The following is an 8,220-nucleotide window of genomic DNA, read 5'->3' as shown; positions in this document are numbered from 1 at the left end:
CGGTAAGAATTCGTAGCGCGGCAATTTTTGTGTGCTTTTATTTGCTTTGCGGCGTAAGCTTGGGACGGCATGTCAGCCGCGGGCAGCCAGCGTTGCTTGAGTGGCAAGCGGTCGAAGCGCGACTAACCGGTTTTGCCGCGAGCGCAGACACACGGCGCCAGCATATTACCCTGCTTTGTGCAACGCCAGAGATGGTCGAGCATTTCGAGTTACCATTAACTCGAGGAAAAGGGAACCAACCCGGCAACAAAAGGGGTGAGATTATAAACGTCATTGTGACGGCCCCCTAATTGCCTCTCGGAACTGGCAGTCGGCGCATCAACGGGCCTCTTCCGAGACCCTGCGCACTGCGGTGACTCCTCGCATCGGTTCGGCCACAGTCCCTTAATACCGTTCTGGTCACGAAACTTCTCCGTCACTCTATGGGAGAGCTTGATATGGTGCCAAGAGCGACCGCTACGCGGCGCAAGCCGTCCTAGGGGGGCCATTGCCCCGCTGCGCCCGGCGGAACGCACTGGCCGCGGCGGCATCCCGAAGGCGTTGTGTGGTGGCAGCTCGCGGTTTCTGCATCAGCGAAACGCGAACTTCATGTGCCAGTGTGCACCGTGCTCAAGGTGGACGGCATGAAAATTCGAATGAACATTGCCTAATACGTGCTGTGTGACGGGCTGCAGCTCCGGATACCGAAGCAACAAAGAAAAGGCGTCGCTCTTCTGTTTCCCAAGTAGCACCGAACACCGAGAGAAATGGAAGCGAGCTATACCGCGGTTGGAAGCTGGCGGTTTCAGCTTCGAAAGTAAGAACGTTCGGGTGTGCGAAAAGCATTTTGATGCTAGCGACGTTGTGAGAACCGACGAGCACACCGTGAACGGGGTGGTCGTGTTGCTTCAGCGAGAGAGGCCGAGGCTTCGCACGAACGCCGTTCCAAGAATTTTTGACGGGCTCCCGGCGTACCTGACAAAGCCGAAACCGCGTTCACGGCCTGCGACTCAGAGGCAACCAGTGAAGAGGCGGCGCGAATTGTCACCGGAATGCGCAGCAGTGGAATGCCAAAATGTCAACACCGACTCGGCAGGAGAAGCCAGTGACGGTAAGCTCTTGAGGATTCGCTCGCAGGATTTCAAGCTGGACGGTTGTGCCCTCGCGATCTCCGACTTCAGCGTAGCTCCCGCCGACTGGTTCGCCCTCCGCGGTCTCCTGAAGCCGTGCAGCTCTCGCATTGTGGCACCCCGCCCTTGGACTGCTTCGACCGGATCCCCACTTTCCTATCTCCTTCTTTTTTTCTCTCGTTGGCTGGCTTCTTCTCCGTCTATTTTCCTTCTATTCTTTTTATCCCTCCTACTTTTTCCCTATATCTTTTACTCCCCATATCCCATTCCTCTGCTGACCTGTTGAGGTGTCCTCGTAAGGAGGGACAGTTACGGGTCGGCACCTTTCTTTTCATTTCTTCTGTTATAACCACTTATATATAGCTCTTGAGCCGGTTTAGTCTGCGTGGAGGACAGACTGCGTGGAGGACATTGGCCATCTTTCGACCAAAGACTCCATTTTGGATTACCTCGGCGGATATGTGGCCAAGAAGTTTTCTACTTTGGATTGCTTAGGCTGCATCGAAACGATGTTGAGCACAACACGTCAGCCATCTGCCTTGATCCAAACAAAATCGAGGGGCTATTTGAAAGTACCTAGCAGCCGTCTTCTTGCTCTCCTGAAAATTGTTGAAGAACATGTAGAGACGTACACGGTGCAAAACATTGCATGCGGTGACGTGTACGCGAGGATTGTTGAGGGCATTTTGCTCGACAGCCGCACAGCGTCAGCAAGTGTAGGTTGTCTGTTGCACTTTTTAGGGACAACAGCTGAGGTTGTACACTTTTTTTTTTGACATGTAGATTACATTTCTTCACTCGAGAAAAAAACAACCTCGCGGGCAACTGTGCGCAGTTCATGCCCTGCAAGTGGTGGGCGGAAGCCACAGTGTTAAGCATAATGGCTGTGTATGTGAGCACGCCTTCCCATTTGTATATAGTGTTGTATATCTTGTATACATTACACTGTAATATTTTCGTACTATTCATATTTATCTGCATATAGTGTAAATAGTGTATATTCAAATACAGTTTATTTTAGGCAGTGAGCTAAGGCAGAGTGCAGCTGTTAATGAAACGAAATACACATTGTACAGTAGAGTCACAGATTGTGTAACATTGCTCAGAACAGCTACAATAGTTTTTAGTGCTTTTCTTCTCCAAAGTGTTGTTCTCAGTGTATTTTGTGTAAATAAATGTTTTCCAACTTTCTCCCCATTACATGCACCATATGTGAATCTCCCATTCATAAGTACACACCTGACTATTAGGCGGCGTATCATTAGCACCAAATTTAAGATTTATTGCGTGCCTTAAATCATAACCGCCCTCCCCCCCCCCCTCCCACCCAAAAAATAAAAACAAATGTGTGATGAGGTACCTCGGTAGTGGCAGAGGCGGCCAAGCGGCTAGCACTGGCATCAAAAGGAACTTCCAGATTAGGCTGCTGTACTTCCGTTCCCGGAGAAATCATGGGTTGTCGGCCAGTAAATAATAATGCCCTAAACAGTAAACACAAGGAAACGTCAAGCGGCGGGTGTCCCGTGTAAACTGCGTGGAAAGAAGTGATCAATCAAATGTTGGGCACGTTTAGAGCGGTCGCGAAAGCCCTCGGCATCGAAAGTCCCCGCGTCAAAAAAGCGATCGGCGCTCACAAACGTGTGTGCCAAACAACTGCGCATTTGGGTATAAACTCAATTGAAAGGTCTGGAATAAAACTTCTGGCTCAACCATTCAGTTCATTTGAATACTTGGGTAGTAGCGCGCGAGAGGTGAGCCGGATATAAACCAATGTGATTGCTCCTGTACTACCCAGTCGTGTTTCATTTCGTTCACCTTCCTCCCCCTATTAGCGGCCCTACCAGAATATAAAGCTCACCTACCGCATAAACATAATCGCCCTTTGGCTGGGCGCAAATACAAATATGTTGTCGAGCAGATCAAGCAGTAGCTGCTCGCATCAAGAGCATGGAGAGTAAGCATCGTCTTTCAACACTTGCGAGCTATAGCTCGCAAGTACCGCTTCGAGGCATCGTAAGTATGCATATAATTGGGCTATGAGACAATTATTGACACAATGCGTTATCGCGCGGTGTGAGAACACTTTTAATGCGCTGCTGTTTATAAGGTGGGCCCGCACTTCCAAGTAAACTACGCGTGCGTTCCAAAGTAAACAGCTCTCATTCGTCGTCGACACTGGATCCCGTTTCAACTTATTTATCTGGTGGCATTGATGCGTTCAGAGACGTTTAAAAAAAGGTAACAGGAAGAACAGCACGCACATAATCGCGTCGAAACGTCGGCCGCAGTGCGCATACAAGCCCAGCAGTGGCGGCGGCTTGTGGCCCCCATACGACGAGTGGCGCCTCTAGCGACAGATTTTGTCCCTATATCAACCTTCGGGCGGAGTTTCGTGACCAGAAAAAAATTGAAGGGCTCTGGTTCGGCGTATGGCCCGGCCACGTGCTGTTTGCGCGCCTGCATAATCGGCGGCGTGCGTTGCGAAAACTTTGAAGTCACCGACGACCTTTTCTGCTGGTCCGGCTTTGGTCCAGTAACTCTCAGAAGCGGGCTCGCGACACGGGAAATGGCAATGGCCGCCCATTCGACGCCTGGGTTGCCTATTGTTGAATCGGGCATGTCTTCGACTGCGTCCCCGTTTATCCGGGCAAAGGAGCTCGTAAGCAGAAATATGCGCGGTCAGCGAGTGGTTCCTCGTACGGCGCACAGAGGCAAGAGGATTATAGCCCCGTCGTCAAGAAATTGACGTGGTAGAGGGAAGTCGCCCTACGGCCGCAATACCGAGTACGGCTAGCTCTGTCTAGATAATTGTGCGCCGCGAAGCTGGCCCTGGCCTCTATGCTTTTTCTAGTTTTGTTTTATTTACGTTTTCGTTGTTGTGTTGTTTGGGGAGAGTAAGAAAGTGACTCTTAAAAAGAGAAAAGAAGAGAAAAGTGAGCCCGGTTATTGTCTGCTTCAGTGAGCGACACCGCCACAGTAGCTCACGAGGGATGGGGGTGAGGAGTGATAAAAAGGATAGGAGTAAAGATGTAGGAAAGCCGAAGAAGAAGAGAAGAAGAGACGTGAGGTGGTGAGACAGAGCGAGCGACGACAAGATGAGGGGATAGAAGAGATAGGAAAGATGAAGCACGGTCACTGGAGTCCGAGGACGGGGCGCACCTGCGAGAGCTCCTTTCGGCGTCGGTGGATGGCGTAGAGCAAGTCCAGTAAGTCAGGGCTGCACTGTCGTCGGAGGTGGAAGGTCGTCGGCGGCAGGAGGTGACGTAGGGCGAGCCCAGTCGGCCAGAGCCACACTGACGCCGGAGGTCGCAAGCGCGCGGAGCGCGCGAGCGCGCGACCGGTCAGCCCGAAATCCAGCAAGCGAGTGTTTGGGGAGAGTGCATGAGTCCCACGTGCACAAAGGCGGCATCCTCGTGGCGGTTTTTTTGTTGATCTACCTACTGTACTGTCCAATAAAAGGTCAAGCAGGTGATTATTTGCCGAGAGTGTTGTAAGGGCGGAGCGCCAGGAAGGGATAAGAAGAGGCCCCGGGGCTCCGCCAAGTGTTCTGAACCGAGCTTGCGGTGTTAGGCACCATCGGCTCCGCCGGACCCCGTAGGGTCGCCCTACAGAAGTCGGTTCATTTCCAAGTTGTTTTTCTTTTCTTTTTTTTGTAACATTGATGTCCATTGTTTTGTAAAATCTGTAAATACAAGTTTTTCTCAGCCATCTAGAACTTCTTCAGCGTTGCTTCTGCTTCCTCGTCAAGCGACCAGCAGGCCAATAGCCGCTATTGGGATAGCGGCGTACGTTTCTTCTCCCACTTTGCTACACCACCGCGGGTGGTGCGCCTCGGGCGCCGAGTGGGGAGAAGTGGTTTCTTCTACATCGAGACGAAGAGAACCTGATTTTACTAGGGGCCTTACACCGTTTTGGAGAAAACCTCTCCGATTAATTTCCTAATTGAACCAGTTTCCCGATCGGAAGACATGCGCCGGCGTGCACGTGACATCGTCCATGTTTCCCGGCTGAAACCGTACCGTGATCCTCTGCCTGAAACTTCTTAAGTCGCCAGGATGGCTCCTTTTTCAGCGGGGGCGATTGTGAAGAAGATGTGCCTGCAGCGAGCAGCATCGCCAACGCCCGGCTCTCTCGTCTCGTGCTTCGGCTCGCTGCTGTGCCGTTCTCTGCTGGACGGTTCATGACGCTGTCTTGCCGTTGTCGTTAACTACTAATAAACCTCTTCACAATATATATATATATATATATATATAAATATATATATATATATATATATATATATATATATATATATATATATATATATATATACCGTATTTACTCGCATAATAGGCGCACTTTTTTTTCAGAAAATCCGGCTCGATGTTAGGGGTGCGCCAATTACGCAGGGTAAAATTTTCGAAAATTTTTTCAACTCGGTTCTCGCGCTTTAAATCTGCACACTAGTCAAGTAAAAGGCGACATTATCGTTTACCAATTAATTCAGCATAAAACAAACATACCTACGTACCTTTTAATGAACAAGCGAGAGCCGTCAACTGCACACACACACGTAAAATTTATTTACACAAAAGTCGTAGCTGTTCCTCCTTTTCCCTATTCGGAGTCCGAGTCGGAGATCACACATTCATCCTCGCCGAGCGGGGATTCGTTTTCGGTGTCCGAATCATCCGCACCCCACAACATGTCATCCTCACTCGCATCCAGTGCGTTCGAGATACCCGTCTTCTTGAAGCTTTTCCTGACGATTTCGTTGGAGATCGCCTGCCACGCTTCCACGATCCAGTCTTGGCACCGCGGAAAGCCCGTCGTGTCTTCTTCGTCGCCTTAAGTTTTTCTTCTTGGTCCCTCCAGTACCGAATACTGGTTTCTCCAACGCCAAAATGCCTGCTTGCAGCCCGGTTGCCGTGCTCCAGCGCGTACTGCACTGCCTTCAGTTTAAACCCAGCCGTGTAGCTCGCGTGCTTCCCCATGGTGGAACCAAAGTTCAATACATGACCACAACATACGCACACCGCTTGCAACATGGCGTTTCTTTCTTTTTCTCTGATGGTGGTGATGGCGATCGAGCCCCCGGCGTTGTACACGTGACCTCCAAAAAGCCCGGCGATTTGGGGGGTATCAGTAATTGATGGAACAGCCGTTTTTTTTTTCGCTCATGGACGCTTTTTTTTTTTTCAAGTTTTATTTCGACAAACACGTTGGTTAGGTCGTTGCACTTCGAATTTTTTTATTTGCTCGTCGATTTGCCTTCTTTTTTTCTTCAGGGTACGGGGACCGCGTTCCAACTGTACCGCTGGGGGTAGAATCGTTTCTGATCACGGCCAAGTTCGGGGTGCGCCTATTATGCGCGGAATTAAAAAATATCAAATTTTCCGCGACCAAACTAGGGGTGCGCCTATTGTGCGAGTGCGCCGATTATGCGAGTAAATACGGTAATATATATATATATATATATATATATATATATATATATATATATATATATATATATATATATATATATATATATATATATATATATATATATATATATATATATATATATATGGTATGGGATATGGCACAACGGGAGCGTTGTCAACAAGGATAAATATATTTATTTCCCAACAGTTTCGGGAGGGGACCTCCCTTCATCAGGGGATGAGTATAACTCATCCCCTGATGAAGGGAGGTCCCCTCCCGAAACTGTTGGGAAATAAATATATTTATCCTTGTTGACAACGCTCCCGTTGTGCCATATCCCATACCTTCACGAAGACTAACTGGCCCATTGAATTATTACTCCCACTATATATATATATATATATATATATATATATATGTATATATATATATATATATATATATATATATATATATATATATATATATATATATATATATATATATATATATAAGGGAAAGAAGTGTACACTTAAGGAAGGGCTCGTTTTTCTGTGTTTTGGTACAATAATAATGAGATATAACAGACTATAGTACCAAGGAATGTATAGAGGAAGTTATTAGAACGAATGTAAAGTAAATAAGAAGAAAGAAAAGTGGGTGAAAAATTAACTTGCCGTGAGCAGGAATCGAACCTACGACCTCCGAATTACGCCTTCGCATTATTGTCTGTTAGATCTCATTATATTGTGTCAAAACACGGACAAGCGAGCCCTTTGGTATACACTGCTTTGCCTTATATATATATATATATATATATATATATATATATATATATATATATATATATATATATATATATATATATATATATATATATATATATATATATATATATATATATATATATATTCACTGAGTTCTTGCATAATTTCTACAGTGTCCTCGTACATTGGCCGCAGGTACTGCTTGCGAAGAGCGGAGTCTGATGTTATATTTTGTTTGCAGTACTGTTGCACAAAGATCTTGAATGTCTTGTTTTCTATTTTCACGCAATGGACGTTAGCAGTGACCAATGCTTTGTATAAATCTCCGCTAAATTAACTTCTCTTAATTTCCTTCAGCAAAAAGATGAGACAAGAATGACGGCCTCGACGATGGACGTTGGTTGCGGAAAACGTTGGCTTAATGCAACGTTGTTTTTTTGTACTGCTCCGGCTGACACTTTTTCACGTGGTAACTGCGAGAGAAATGAGGGGAAGAGCACTAGGAAGATGCATTGGATTCATAGAATTTCTTTAGTGCACTTCCGCTTGTACTTTTTCCCTTGCGGCTGTTGGCAAATGGCGAAGTGAGATAGCAGGAGCTCTAGTATGCATAATAAAATCGAAAAGTTTATACCTGTATCCTACCGAGAATGCGCCGCAAATTTCCTGCTGCATGCGAGTTCACAGGTGCTGTTATAAAAATAGCAAAATAATGAATCTGAGTGCCGTGAATTGACCATAAAATTCATGTTATTTGCGCAGGTTCAAGAGTTATTCAAATTGGTGGTTGCGTAAGCAATGTTGGGAGCTTAATACATATGCGTGCTCTAGAGTGGACGTCAAACGTGTAAGATATTGGTGACTTTTCCAATGTGTTCTCCCTGCTTTCCACATGGATGACAAAATACGGTTTCTCCATTAGCGGTGTAGCACCGCTATCAACTGGTCGGTCGGTCAGT

This window comes from Rhipicephalus microplus, chromosome X (assembly GCF_043290135.1).
Source record: "Rhipicephalus microplus isolate Deutch F79 chromosome X, USDA_Rmic, whole genome shotgun sequence".
In the NCBI taxonomy this organism is placed as follows: Eukaryota; Metazoa; Arthropoda; class Arachnida; order Ixodida; family Ixodidae; genus Rhipicephalus; species Rhipicephalus microplus.
The sequence above is the reverse complement of the archived record's forward strand: the minus strand, read 5'-3'. Positions refer to the sequence as shown.